This window comes from Lampetra planeri, chromosome 18 (genome assembly GCF_965212315.1).
Source record: "Lampetra planeri chromosome 18, kcLamPlan1.2.h2, whole genome shotgun sequence".
Classification (NCBI taxonomy): Eukaryota; Metazoa; Chordata; class Hyperoartia; order Petromyzontiformes; family Petromyzontidae; genus Lampetra; species Lampetra planeri.
In genome coordinates this window covers 9,897,170-9,912,711 of record NC_136124.1, presented here as the reverse complement: position 1 = coordinate 9,912,711, position 15,542 = coordinate 9,897,170, and positions in this window count along the sequence as shown.

The following is a 15,542-nucleotide window of genomic DNA, read 5'->3' as shown; positions in this document are numbered from 1 at the left end:
AAAGTGTACTCTTGTGAATAATTGTCACAAATAAATGACCCAGTGTCGTATTTAGAGGCATTCTTTCAAAATAAAAATGCTGCAAGGCAATATTTGTCTTAGGAAGTGGGCAATAATTTACATAGACTCTTTTTTACCTGCATATCTGGTAACCTGGACGTCCTTTGGACGTAACTGTTTGTCCGTTCGTGCATCCCAGCCAGGCAGCCAGCCAGCAAAACTTTGAATCTAATATCGAGGCCCCTCTTTCTCTACCTTTGTCTTGACTTCTCTGTGCGGTATATCGCAATGTACCTCGATGTCTCGCTCTGTTTCTCTCTCGTTCTATATTCTTGTTCCCACTTCTCCCCCTCCCTCTCTGTTCCTCTCCTCCGCTGCACCTCACCCACTTGCCTTCTCCCCTATCTCTCTTCCCTTTTTTAAATCCTTTATATTAAGTTCACTTGCTTGCTTGCTTGCGCGCTTACGACCGTGCAAATCTTTCGGTCGGTTTTTTAACCCACTTCCCGTGATCCAATCGAGCTGACATTTTGCACACAGACTCGTTGTGCGTGACAATTTATTTTCGTGAAATTTTTTTCACGTAACTTTACACTTTTTAGGAATTTTTTTTTTATATTTAATTACCAATTGCTTAATGGTGGCAGGCAATCATCTGACCCATAGGTGGCAGCCATCTCAAGCCAGAGGACGAGAGGACTCTAGCCGCCACGCATATAAAGGATTTATAGTGAAAAACTTTGTTTTTTACGGGTTAATTTTTTCTCTGCCACTTCTCACCCTCGCTCTCCTCATTCCCACCTCTCCCTTTCCCATACCAGTCTCGCTCGCCTCTCTTTCTTTCTCTAATCCTTCCTCCCACCGCCTGTCGCTTTCCCTCGCTCTCCTCTTTCCGTTTTGCTCTCTTTCCTCTCCATGTCACGCCCTTTTCACTTTCTCCCCCGCCCCTCTCCTCTCCATTCCTCTCCATTTCTTCCACCCTCCCTCGCCTCCCTCCTCCATCTCCCTACCCTCCCTCCTCCATCTCCCTCCTCGCCCTCCGTGACAAATGTGTGGGACACACATCCGGCATGGAGGGGAAGTAGGGGGAGTATGTACGAATGTTGATCTTCTTTTGCACCGTGCGTAGACAACCGTGCTAATCGGAGGCGCGATGTCGGCTTAGTGCTGTGGGGCGCTGGCGACGCCTTCACGCAGATGTGGGCAGTGACGTCACCACCGCGTATGCGCGCCTGGCTGTGCGCCAGCCAGGCAGGAATCCAGGCAGGAAGCCAGCCAGCAAAACGTTATTTTTTTGTAATTTAGTATGAAAGTATGATACATACTGGGGGTGGAGCAGTGGCACAAGTTGCGCTGTGAACTTGGTGGCCTGAGTTCAATTTCCGGGCCAAGGCTAAGATCAGTGACGAGTATAACGACTTCCGATTTCCCGCATCTCCGATAGCACCATTGGCAACGTTACGTGCGAAAGAGGTTCAACATATATACATAATCTGAGCAAGTCTTGGGTCCCTTATCTATTTTCTGTATGTTATGTTGAACTTCTTTCGCACCATACGTAGCCAACCGTGCTCGTCGGAGGTGTGGGGGAAGGACAACAAACTAGACACAAAAAGGAGTTCGAAACAAATGGGTTCTGAGTTGTTTTCCAACCAACGCTGACCAAATTGATGAAACATGGCCAAATAACCCCCATGACCGACATGGTGTGGCTGGTTCATCCAGCAGTGGATTGACAAAGGGCTGAAAACATTACATGAATAAATACAGACATCACACACACGAGCACGTGATTTGTAAGCTGCAACACAAATTCTCCGAATATAAAGACTGATTTTACCACTTGCGCCTAAGTCAATACCGTTCATTTCATCTGTATTGTCCCTCTGCGTTAGCCAGCATGTGTTATCTGAAGGGCTAAATGTTAAGACAGGATCCCCCCCCAACCCCCCCTCCAAAAATGCGCCCGACGACGCCAATTTACTATTCCCATAATCTCCGTTCTCATTTATCCATCGTTAAAAGCGAATAAAGAACGCCCATCATCATTACGGCATTATATCCGCCATTGTTTCGCTGCGCATCCACCCTTTGCCATTACCTAGAAAGCGGGCCCCGCTGTGTTTATAGATTACGCCTGTTGAAGAGTCGTGCGAGAAGGCCTCTTTTTTTCTGCCGAGCATTAGGCGCGTTGCTGTGCTTAGCCCCATCCTCGTTAATTAACGTTTAGATATCCCACCGGCTTAAACACGACAACAAAATAAGACGACTAACTTCAAACCGGTGCAGTCCTCTGCGCTCGCTCGCGAGGATTCCAGGGGCCGCTGATGGCATCATCGGGGCGGTTGTGGAGGGAGCGATTTGGGTTTTTTTCTTTGAATGATCGGGAAATACATGAGAATTGCCGGGAGCGAGCACTACGCTTGAGCACTTGGTTAAACTTGATGCGGGAAAGATATCTCACTCTCCACACCCGAGGGGGCTCTGTCTCAGGGTTCGCTAATGGGGTACTCAGGGGGTCCGGAGATGTTAACTACCTCACCTGCTATGCAAGGAGGTCGTGGGTTCGATCCCGACCCTGACGTCTGTATATTTGGAGTTTGCATGTTGGCGTGGATTTTTCGTATTTTACTTCCACATTTAGAAACATGTGTTCAAAGTTTTTGGCTGGTAAGCCCACTTGATTGGGCTATCAATTGTGGCCAGGTCGCTTCTGAAAAAGAGCTAAACAACTCAGTGAGCCTTACCTGGTAAATAAAAAAATATATATAAACAGTGTTTGCCAACGCAATTCTCCCAAGCAGCATCTTCTCTTTCGTACGAGCCATATTGCTTTATTGGAGTTTGCGTGTCTCTCGCTCCCCGTGATGGCGTGGATTTTTCTCCGGGTCCTCTGGTTTTTCCCTCCACATTTAAAAAAAGTGCGTTTCAAGTGTTTGGCTGACATCCATTTCCACGTGATAAGCCACTTCGCTGAGCTATCATTTGTAGCCAGGTCGCTTCTCTCAAAGAGCTCCGTAGCTCAGTGGGATTTGAAAAAAAAGCACGCATAAGGGGATATCACAAAAATACTTTTGTATACCCTTCCAAGTGACTGCATCCACTTGCTCCACTGCACTTGGTTCCTATCGTAGGAATATGTCATTTCCACATACGGCAGTCAAAGCGAAATTTGTCATTCTCAAAGCCGCAATTTTTTGAGAACCCAGTTCATCGCGAGTGGCCGCTGCGACTGCAACCAACAATATCAGCAAGTGCTCTGACCCCTGCACCACCCCATGTCTGAGTCAAATAAATGTCTCTTTGCTAAACAACTGACTGGTGCGGGGAAAGAAGGGTCTGATGAGCAAGACTGTAAAGTTTATATCGTTCGTTTTTCAATCGAGTGCAAAGCGTAGGAAAAGTTAGCAAATTACTCAATATTTATTTTTTGTTTTACCAGGTAAAACCCACTGAGCTATTAGCTTTTTTTTCAGAAACGACCTGGCCGCAAATGACACCTCAACGAAGTGGCTTATCATGTTGACATTTAAAGGAGCCAAATAACCATCGTTCGTTCGTTAGTTTCTCAATCCGCTTGTCCTGGTGTGGGTCGCGGCAGCAGCGTGTTGAGTAGCGGTGGTCCACACCTCATTTTCTCTGGCGAGAGACTCAAGCTCTACATTACTACACACTACTACACTACACTATACACTACTATACACTCGTACACTATACACTACTATACACTACTACACTATACACTAACTATACACTAGTACACTATACACTTCTACACTACACTATGCACTACTATACACTACTACACTACACTATACACTACTACACTACTACACTGTACACTACTATACACTACACTACTATACACATCTACACTATACACTACTATACACTTCTACACTACACTATGCACTACTATACACTACTACACTACACTATACACTACACTACTATACACTACACTACTATACAGTACTATACACTACTACACTATACACTACTACACTATACAATGCTATACACTACTACACTATACACTATCATACACTACTACACTATACACAACTATACACTACTACTCTCTACAATACTATATACTTCTACACTACACTATGCACTACTATACACTACTACACTACACTATACACTACACTACTATACACTACTATACACTACTACACTACACTATACACTACTACACTATATACTAACCATACACTACTACACTATACACTACTATACACTCCACTACTATACACTACTATACACTTCTACACTACAGTATGCACTACTATACACTACTACACTACACTATACACTACTACACTACTACACTGTACACTACTACACTGTACACTACTACACTATACACTGCTATACACTACTACACTGTACACTACTACACTATACACTACTATACACTACTACACTACTACACTGTACACTACTACACTATACACTACACTATATACTACTACACTGTACACTACTACACTATACACTAGAATACACAGACTCTAGCTCTTCCTGGGGAATTCTCAGGCGTTCCCAGGCCAGCCAAGCGACATCGCTCCGCCAGCGTAATAGGTTTCTTAAAACAAAGATTTGCAACAACACCACAATGAATGTGCCGCCTTCGGGCTCTGGAGACCACCTGGAGAAGATTCCAGGCACGCGTTGACAACGATGACGAACAAGTGGGAGAAGCTTTGACTTTTTGAAGCTACTAACATCACATTTTGTTATAATGTTACAGTGCGTTGTCCGTTCTTTGTTCCATTAAAAACGAAAGTCCCATATAAGTGTTAACATTTCTGTTGATTCACCCTGTACAGCAGTGGATGTTGCCGTGGTGTTGTGATTGGCACAACGAATTTGGCAATCACAGAGGTCGCCGTTTCGTTTTCCTGGCACAGAAGTTGAAACAATTGGGGGAAAGTTTCTTAAAATGCCCCACCCCCACCCTTCGCCTCTGTTTACTGCAAGATCCGACCTTGTCCATCTGGTGCTCGCTGAGCTGCATTGGCTTACGATTGCCGAATGGACACATTATGAGGTCGCGCTCATTAGGGGCCGTCCATAAATGACGTCACGCGATTTTGGACGATTTTGAACCCCCCTCCCTCGTCACACGGCGTCACAAAAAGTCAGACCCTCCCTCAAATATGACGTAACAAAGCTCTGCACCCCCCCAAAACCATATTTCTATGCTTCAAATCGCTTTAAACTATTGTCATTGTAGTGCGTATTTAATATGGCGCTGCACTCTGATGTTGTAGGAGAAAACATGTCTGAAAAAGTACATTTAATTAAGTAGAACGTGTTGTCTATATTTAGTTGCGCATTTTGATGTGACGTCACATTTCTCAACCCCCCCCTCCCCCTCGTCACACATCATCGTCACAAATGTCTAACCCCCCCCCCCCCCCAGGTGCGTGACGTCATTTATGGACGGCCCCTTACACGCACAAAGTGCTTGCTACATATGAACCACAATACCTTGGTGATCTCTTCAAGGAGCATAAACCATCAGCTAAACCCCGCTCATCCTGACAGCAGCGGTGTTTGGGGAACCATCGAATCAAAACGGTGACTGCATCGCGTGGTTTCAAATGCGCTTCTGCGGCCATCTGGAAGGCTCTTCCTTTCTATACTAGGAAGCCACTGGAGCTATGCACTTTTAAATTGAAAAAACAAATTTCTTTAGAACTGCTTTTTGTGTTCAGTTTCCCCACCCCTCTGATTATCACGGTTAGCTACGTGCGGTGCGAAAGAAGTTCAACATACACACGTAGGCAATTGGGAACAAAGATGATGGCTATAACGTGTACTGTGTTTAACAATGAGAACCACGTTCAGTTGTCACGGTTCGTCAATTGTAATGAACAATTCTAGATTTGAAGCTTTCGTGACTGCAATGATTCATATTCCTAGGTTGTTTCGGTAAAGTCACGTAGGTAAAACATTAAAATTAATGAAAGTAATTTTTTTTTTATTTATTTATTTTACTTTCATTAATTTTAATGTTTTACCTACGTGACTTTACCGAAAAAACCTAAGAATATGTAATGAACAAACAAACAAATATGCCAAAAACGCCATGAAATATTGTTCTTCTGTAAAAACAAAAATACAATAATAATATACAGCCGCTAATGGCCGAAGGCATCTTCACTCCACGTTAGTAACGGGAGTTCAACAAGCATATCTACCCAGCAGTATAAATGAATAAACCCCAGCTCGTCAACAGGTGGGTCACGTGTGGTGGGGTAAAGCAGTGGGTAGTCCCACATCTTTCAAGTTGTCTGGCCAACGTGGAAGAGTAGGCCAACATACCCTCTCAGAGGGGCTCTCTCTCTGGAGCTCCGTTAAGTGGAGGCCCTTGCTGCAGCAGCTTAAATAGACGCTCCAAGCCTGGGGTGTTTCATTCAGACGCTGTCTTCCCGACAGACCTGTTCTTCACCTGAGGACGGCTGCTTGCGTTGTAGCCGAAACGTCGTGAGAATTATTTTATTATGTTTTATTTTTTATTATTGTATTATTTCCTTTCTACGTGACTTTACCGAAAGAACCAAGAAGGTGGGATGAGCAGTTACAGAGCTGCGCCTTTGCGCGTTAGCGTACATTCTCTGACACCAGCGCAAATAGAATCGATGCAGTCCTTTTGTCACGTGACTGCTTCGGGCACGCAGGCACCAGTTGAGTACGAAACTCGCTGAAAGATCCAAATGGCGTTTCCTGTCTACCGCGTTAAAGACGATATTCCTCAACCGCCCGTCAGTAACACCCGTAATGTTGTTTTCCATTTTTAAACTCCCATTTTTAGAAGGGAAATATTCCCCAAGGGATTTTTAAAAAAAATTTCATGGGGAAATATGTTAAAAGGCCTATATGGCGGGATTCTTTTTTTGGGTCACAGACAAAGTGCGCTGGACCGGAATCGAAAGCGGAGATAAGAGGACCCCACAGTTTTGGCATCTGTATCGCTGTGTGGTTTCACAAAAGATAGTCACAGTCCCGAGAACCATGTAACCACCATGACCATTTGGCATCTGCTTTTGCTACCGCTTTTCCAACTGAGGTTGAAACTGTTTATGCATTCGCTCCGTCCGTCTGTCCGCAACATCGGGTCGTGATAACCCTCGTAAACATGATGCATTGTAGACTTAACTTTAGATATAAGTTTTGATTTTTTTATGTATTCACCCTGATTGAATGTCGACCAAATTAATCAAAGGGTTGCTCAAATCTTGCATACACAAACCAGAAAAAAGGAACTATTTGCAAATATGTAAACACACTTTGCCCTATATTATTGGTTGTTTCGGTAAAGTCACGTAGAAAGGGAAATAATAAAATAATATAAAAAATATTATTTATTATTTTGATTGTTTCATATTTATATTATTTTATTATTTCCCTTCTACGTGACTTTACCGAAAGAACCAAGAATATGAATCCCTGCAGTCACGAAAGCTTAAAAAAAACACTTTGTCCTGTACGTATGTATGTTCAACTTCTTTTGCACAGTACTAGCCAATCGTCCTGATTGGTGGTGCTCCGGTAGCCGCCGCAGTCTGCGCTCCTTCAATGGAGGAGTATCAAAACGACACAAACTCTCTATCTGTCCTTAAGCCATCTCGTCGTTAACAGACCTCGACATTGGCATTCAGCTGCTAAACACATTGCTGCCATGTGGACGAATGGCGACCGGTCGGCTTTCGTGTTGCTAATGTATGCTTATGAAGAGGGTACGTTGCTAATCATCACGTTATCTGTGCGTACGCGTCATTTGTATAAACCTTTGAATTTGTTTGCTTTGGAAAGTAACAATTTTATACGGGAGCAGTCAGTTGCTGGATTGTTGTTCACTTGAATTGACCACTTATGCGTGTGGCGGGTGTGGGAGTGTGGGGTTTTTACCTACAGGCCCCCTAACGATACGTTTTAAACCAATTAATTAAAAATACCGCTTCATAATATTTTTTTGTAAATTCTACAAGCCACAGTAAGTAGTTTTATGACTTTACTTTGTAACTGTTGACAATATTGTGGCATTTCTGTCTTATATACTCTGTATAATGTTTCACAATATATCTGCACAGTGTTATTAGTACCTTTGGCATATATCACTTTTGGTAAAAACGATGTATAAAAAAAATATAGATCTGAAAAACTGAAAAAAAAATTGTTGGTTCTTGGCTCCTTGAATTAAACTTTTTTCCATATACGGTTAAACCTCGTTATTTCGGTATGTGATCATTCGTAATTGGGGATAATTCGGCACGGCTTGCGCTTTTGGCATATATGCAGTATATTCGTAATTCGCTATGAGCCGAATTTCCGTACCGAATGTTCCAATTTCGGCTTGTACGTGGAGCGACGTCGCGCCACGATCAAAACAACGACTCGGTCTAGTGGCGGCGCACGTGTTGAGCATCAGTGCAGACGTGTCGCTTTGGACTTTACATTGTTGATGCACTCTGTGCAAGCCAACCCTCTCAGAAATGTCGTCTACACCGACATCAACAAGTAATAGAAAGAGATTGAAGTATAAATCCCTTAGTCTGCGAGACAAATGTAAAGTTTTGTATATAATTCATGGAGGTGTGTCAATGCGTATGGTGTGCGAACAGTTTGGGAAACACATTTGGATATTTTTTTTTACTTAGAGCAGGAGGCACTGGGGAGTACTATTGTACATAATTCGGAATATTGGATAATTCAACAAGGCCGGAGTCCCATATGTGTCGAATTAACAAGGGTTTACTTTAGTGTTTATCAGGTGGTACCTCAAAACTAAACTAAACTCTTTCTATCTTGATTTGAAGCTTTCGTGACTGCAGGAATCCATACTCTTTGGTTATTCTGGTATAGTCACGTAGGTAGAAATAAAAAAGAAAACATAATATATCACGACGTTTCGATCGCAATACGCTCAGGTGGAAAAAAATAATCCAGCAGTGGAACTGCTGAACCAGCGAGAGAGCTGTTACAACAAGAGGTTATATATGTGGCGAAGGGCAAGCAGGCGGGGTCTGAGCTGGAAAGGAATTCCATTCCCGGACACAAGCACGTCAGTTGTGTTAATGGGGGAGATTAGGGAGAGAGATTAAGGAGAGAGATTAGTATGAAATAAGCTTCCATCGCTGCATAAGAGTATAGTCCCTGCATATGCGCACAACAGCAGTGTTAATGGGAGATTAGCACTATGTTAATGGGAGAGATTAGGCAGAGAGATTAGGGGGATTAGCAAGTTAATGTCATGTCTATGTGTAACACAAGCTGCGGCGCTGCCAACTGCGCTGTGAGAGGCAAGTGCGTCCATGCAAGAGAACCACCGCAACGGTGGTCGCGCCAGTGAGACACACAGCCCATCACACAGCCAGACGCATCGATACATCGAGGCTAAGGGAGCAGAGGGGGCCATGTTAGTGAAACTCCAGCCCGTTAATGCAGAGGCACCAACAGGGCAATGCAACTCAGAGAGTCGGAGATAACATCCAAACGGCAGGGAGGAATGGAAGCACCACAGCAAGTTACGACTTTGTTTGGTTAATAACTTATACCCATCTTCTTGGTTGAAATTGTCTCTGTGTTTATATATCTGCATGGCTTTATGGACAAATCTTTGATGGTATCCCGAAGGTTTGCAGAGTACCTTGGTCTCGTAAAAAAACAATCTCGTGCGAGCCCACTGCGTTGTATCAATGATCAGCCACGGCAGAGGTATTGGTCCTGCCGTGTTTCAAATCTGCCTTGTGCTCGTGAACACGGTCCGAGACATGTCGTTTCGTTTCCCCAATGTAACTGCTGCCGCAGAGACAACTTAGTTTGTAGACACCAGGGTATTGCATGTCAGGAATGACATCCTTCACAGATGGGATCAAATCACCGATTTTGTATACTGTATTGAATCGGACCTGGATCTTGAGTTTGTTTAAGATTTTGGAAATCTTTTTGGTAACACCTGATATGTATGGCAAGGTGATGGCTTTGATTGGGTCCTCAGATGGTTGTCTCCCCATGGTTGGGGATACAGCTTTGCGGATTGTGCGGTCTGAGTATCCATTCATCTTGAGGGCTATGTGTATGTGCTCCAGTTCACTGGCTAGGTGGCACTGGTCGGATATGCAGCGGGCCCTATGGTGTAGTGTTTTGATGAGGGAGTTCTTCTGGGCCAGATGGTGGTGGGAGTCAGGCTTTAGATAGGAATCCGTGTGGGTGGCTTTCCTGTAGACAGAATGTCCCAACGAGCCATCAGGCCTCTTGTCGATCAAAACATTCAGGAATGGTAGCTTGTCATCATTTTCCACTTCCATGGTGAATATGATGCATGGGTGTATGGAATTGATGTGGTTGAAAATTTGGTTCAGTGCTGGCTGGCCATGTGGCCAGATGACGAAAGTGTCATCTACGTATCTCTTCCACAGGGAAGGACGTAGGGTGGATGTCAGGATGGCATCTGTTTCAAATTTTTCCATGAAAACATTCGCTACCACTGGTGATAAGGGAGAACCCATAGGGGTACCTTCATGTTGTTTGTAGAATGTACCATTCCAGATGAAGAACGTGTTTATAAGGCAGCGCCTCAATAAAGTTGGTACATCAGGATTCAGTCACTCTTCTTGGTTCTTTCGGTAAAGTCACGTAGAAGGGAAGTAATAAAATAATAAAAATAAAACATAATAAAATAAAATAATTCTCACGACGTTTCGGCTACAACGCAAGCAGCCGTCGTGAGAATTATTTTATTTTATTATGTTTTATTTTTATTATTTTATTACTTCCCTTCTACGTGACTTTACCGAAAGAACCAAGAAGATGAATCCCTGCAGTCACGAAAGCTTTAAATCGAGATTCAGTCCCTGTTGGACCAAGTCTTCAATTTTGCTATGGTGTCAGTTACAGGTACCTTGGTGAACAGAGCGACTACATCGAAGCTGACAAGCAAATCATCTGGAGACAGTGAAATGTCCTTAATTAGAGAAACCATGTGAGCTAAGTACTGCTGAGGTGGTCTTGCCCGTGAATGGAAGCAGGGTCTCAGACAAAAATCGGGCCAGTTTGTAGGTAGGTGAGTTGATGGTAGAAACGATAGGACGGAGTGGAGTACCTTCTTTATGGATTTTTGGAAGGCCATTAAATCTGGGTGGTCTAGCAGCCAAAGGTTTTAGAGAGAGCTGCTTGGTTAGTTCGATTAGAGAAGTCGAATTAGTGATGATATTGTTGGTTTTTGTAGCCAGGCGGTTGGTAGGATCTTTGTTGATCTTGGTATAACTGCCATCATTAAGAAGGTCCTGGATTTTATTGTTGTATGTGGTTTTATCCATGATGACCGTGGCATTGCCCTTGTCGGCTGAAAGGATGAAAATGTCATCTCTCTTTTTCAATTGAGCTAATGGGTTTCTTAGAGTTTTTGAGGATGGTGGCGATTTCAGATCTTGCCACGTATGCTGGGATGTGACCCAAACCTTTGAGGGCTACGTCAACCTGGGCAATGATATCATCCAATGGAATGTGTTTGGGGGTGACTGCAAAGTCCAGTCCTCTAGCTAGTACCGATTTTAGGCTATCAGCCCAATTTCCGATAGCCTAAAATCGGTACTGGCTACAGGGTTAATTCTTGCCAGTCCGACGTTTGGAAGAGTCCACCGTGCAGAAGTAGCAGTTGCATGAGTGGTCAGGGGCGTTCCTGCTAAATTCTTGGGATAGCGAACTTCATGGTCATCTTCTCCCCTCTGTACCATCCTACAAAAATACATTCATTTCACCCATGACTAATTTGTAAGAGATTCTCGCAACATTTTTCATATATGATATCTTTTTTCAATAACATTGAAAATTGTAAAACATTTTTTTATTAAAAACTATTGCAATTTGAACAAATTTTATAACAAAATTCCGAGCAACAATTGTCCATCTTACCCTCCAGAGTTTTTTTGCATTGCTTGCAGGTGCAATGAGGTGCCCAGGGTTGGTCTTGATTCCCGATAGGCATGCCGAAAAATGCCTTGTAGGCCTCATACATCTTAGCAGATGCTTCCACAGACTACTTTTTCGCCCTTGTCTTGATAAATTGGCAGCAGACATAGCAAAATGCGTCTGCTGGATGCTTGCAGCTTCTTGATACCATCTCAAAAAAATACAGATATGTATCCACGTAGGCAGCTGCAACTAAACTGAAATGGTGGGCTTAAGGCCCCAGTATTTATACTACAATTTATATTACTGGAAAGTTCTAGAATGTTCTAGAAGTTACTCCAAGTTTATTCGGCACTGAATCTATCTGTAATGTTCTGGAAAATAGGTAAATTTCAAAAATATCAATGTCCTGGTCACAAAAGCAAAGTTTATGGGGAATCATAGCCATTGTCTGTACTTTTGAGGCTTATGCAATTAGGAAATAACACTTTCTACCCAGGATCAAAAAATATTGTCACGCAGTGTTATTGACACGTGATCATAGTTGTTATTTTTCAGACCGTCTGATTTGCGAGACAATTTTTTATCTAACTGCAAAATTTGGTACGGCAACACAATTGCAATATATATTTACCGTCATCTGTAATATATTTTTAAGTTGTATTTTTCTTTTAAAATATCTAAATATCTACATTTCTTCCAACAATGCCTGAGTCATTTATGTGCATATTATTTATTTAAAAACCTGTTTTTATGTGAAGACACAAAAGTAATTTAAACTTAGACAATGTTGTTCACAAGTTTAACGTGAAAGTGGATTATATTTGCGTACACATAATATTTATTTTACACAACATTGCAACAATGTTACTTCACGGAAGTAAGAAACTAATAACTCTACGATATGAAGATTCAAGTGCTTGATTATCGTATTCTTCAATGTTACTTTTTGCTCCTTTAAAAAATTTGTGCTGATATCTCCTTTACTGATAACGGGCACAATTTGTCCTTTGAAGATTTCATGAACACGTGATTCTGGACTGTGCAGTACTGTCAAAACATAGGTAGGTAACAAAGTAATTGCATCTCCGGTGTCCTCATCCACTGTTGGATGAAGGCCCTCTCCAGGCCTTTCGTTCGTGGTGGTTGACCATATACACTCTTCACTGCGCTGGTCAGTAACTGATGAGTAAAGTTCGGAGCCCGGGACCCGGTTCAGATATTGTTGACGTTAGCCGTGGCTGGGAATTGAACCTGTGTTGCCGTGCTCACAGCGCGGTGCGCTAACCACTATGTCACCGTTCTCCACACACACAGTTCAGTTAATTTCAGTTAACTTATTAGGTATAGCCCTGTGAGCCATGCGGCTCTTAAATCGGGTGCAACCGCAACAAACAAAAACATGAACAAGGAACATCTTAAAGTGACTACGCGCAACAGAAAAATCCAGGAACAAACAGTAAAATCTTCCAGAAAAAGCACCGTATATACACACACAGAGAGACAAAAAGGGACCGTGTCTTCTATTTTACAAACACATATTTGTAAAATTAGTTCACAAAATGCACGAGAGAGAGAGAGAAAGAAAGAGTGAACGATCCAACCACGCGCGCAGACCGCAGAGACATCTGAAAAAAAAAACCCATCTCATGCAAATGTGGCAGGTGGCGCGATGGGCAGCGTTACACGGCACTTAGTGATTCTCAGAGCTTCGCGGGAAGTGGTCGTTCTCGTAGGGAAGTGATGTAAGCGAGGACGTCTGCTGGAGGGCACAGTCGGGCGACTCAGCCATCGGCCCAAGGGCACTGAGAGCGAAAGCAATGCCAGGGCGAGACGTGGGTGACAGCCCAAGGCTCCTACGACACGATAAGAGAATTACACCCCCGTGCTCTTGACCCCCTCACCGCCACTTCCTTATAGATATTCCCCTTCCTGACTCACAGGCCACCAACATGTCGCACTGGCGCGCGCTCGACCTGAATGTGCTATTGCGTAGCGTGCTTCAATGTTGATTATTGGGGGGTTTTTTTACTGCAATTTTTGGGGGGATTTCCGTTCTCTCTTGTTTTTGTTTCTCTCTTTTCCACAATTGTATCCCGTTGTGTTTTCGGCACCGTGAGATGAGGTGTCCATTCGGGACTCTCACAGAGCAGTGCAGAGAATAGTACACGGAAGTAGATATTGCAGAACTACTTTGGAACACCCTACAAGTGACCCTTTTTTATCCACATACTCGGGGATTTAAATGATTATTTTTTTAAGTTTTTTTTTTTGAGAATTCAAGAGACCAGGATGAGTCTCATTTGCGAATGAGGTGGGCACACTTCCCCACGCACAATGGTCGAGACGTGTTTTTGTCCCATGGCAGTGAAACTAATATTTGTAGTTCTCAGAGGAGGAAATTATCCGAGTTTAAGTGAAAATCCACATTGACAGTGGTGCACAAGCACAAATAACAACGTCATATTTGTGAATAACACGACGTGGACTTGAAAATAAAAATACACAATAGGGGACATTTTGGGGATGAGAGTTGGAGACTGCACTAACTATACACCATGGGGCCTGATGAGAATAACATACAAATAAAAGAAATAGAGCATTAATGGTTACACTGAGTAGATATTGAGTAGCAGACAAACTCTTCAGTAGTCAAAACACGTGTTACTGTATAAACGAATTTTGTATTTAAAGTAAAATAATGAAAAATGTTGCTTGCACATTGCATTATGGGTAGCCCTGTTGCGATGTGGCCAATATCACAATCTACTTGGTGACTCAATCCTGGGTAGACAAAACTGTGCAGAGAATATTAGAAACAATACAAAGCAGATTGTATTTTATATGAGAATAATAATTTACAGCCTTAAATCCACGACTGAATGAACGGCTATACATTACAAGTCACACATGCATTGGGGCGGATGTTTGACCATACTTCACCATGCCCGAATCCCGGGCCACCTAGTTCACCACGCTTACCACTGCGACACCGCTGCACCCCACACAACGATATTGAGAGGGGGGGGGGCAGTAAATCATTCCACACCCAATACTCACTAATCTCCCAAGTTACTTTTCAACAGACATTGTAAACCGTTGGGATTCTCGGCCGGCTAAATACAGGATTGAATATACGAGGCAATACAATTACCAAGACAATGTGCATGAATACAGCGTGACTTAATACCCAGAAATACACTGTTCAGAAACAAGTAAAACAAGTCAAAGTAATTTCCTGCTCAAATGTCCATCGAGGCACTGCTCGTATTTTGTTTACGGCTCTCCGCCAGTGGTGAGAATTCCACGTTCCTACGGTGGGAACGAGTCTATCCATAGCATCACCACGGTTGAGTTGCCCACAAAAACGGAGACCATGATGATGGGCTGAGTCAACCACCCATCAGGATTTAAACCCCCAACCTTCCGATCGCAAGCCTCCCGCTCGACCAATGAACACACCTGGCCCGTTTACAAAAGCAGCGGGACTATTGAATTCGAATGGAGCAGAAAGACGCAGTCAGTCATAGGCAGAGTTAAAAAGGAAGTTCTTTGAAGCTGACCTTCAGCGGTATGTTGCAACGAGTTGCACACGGCGGCTATAGACCTTGGCATCC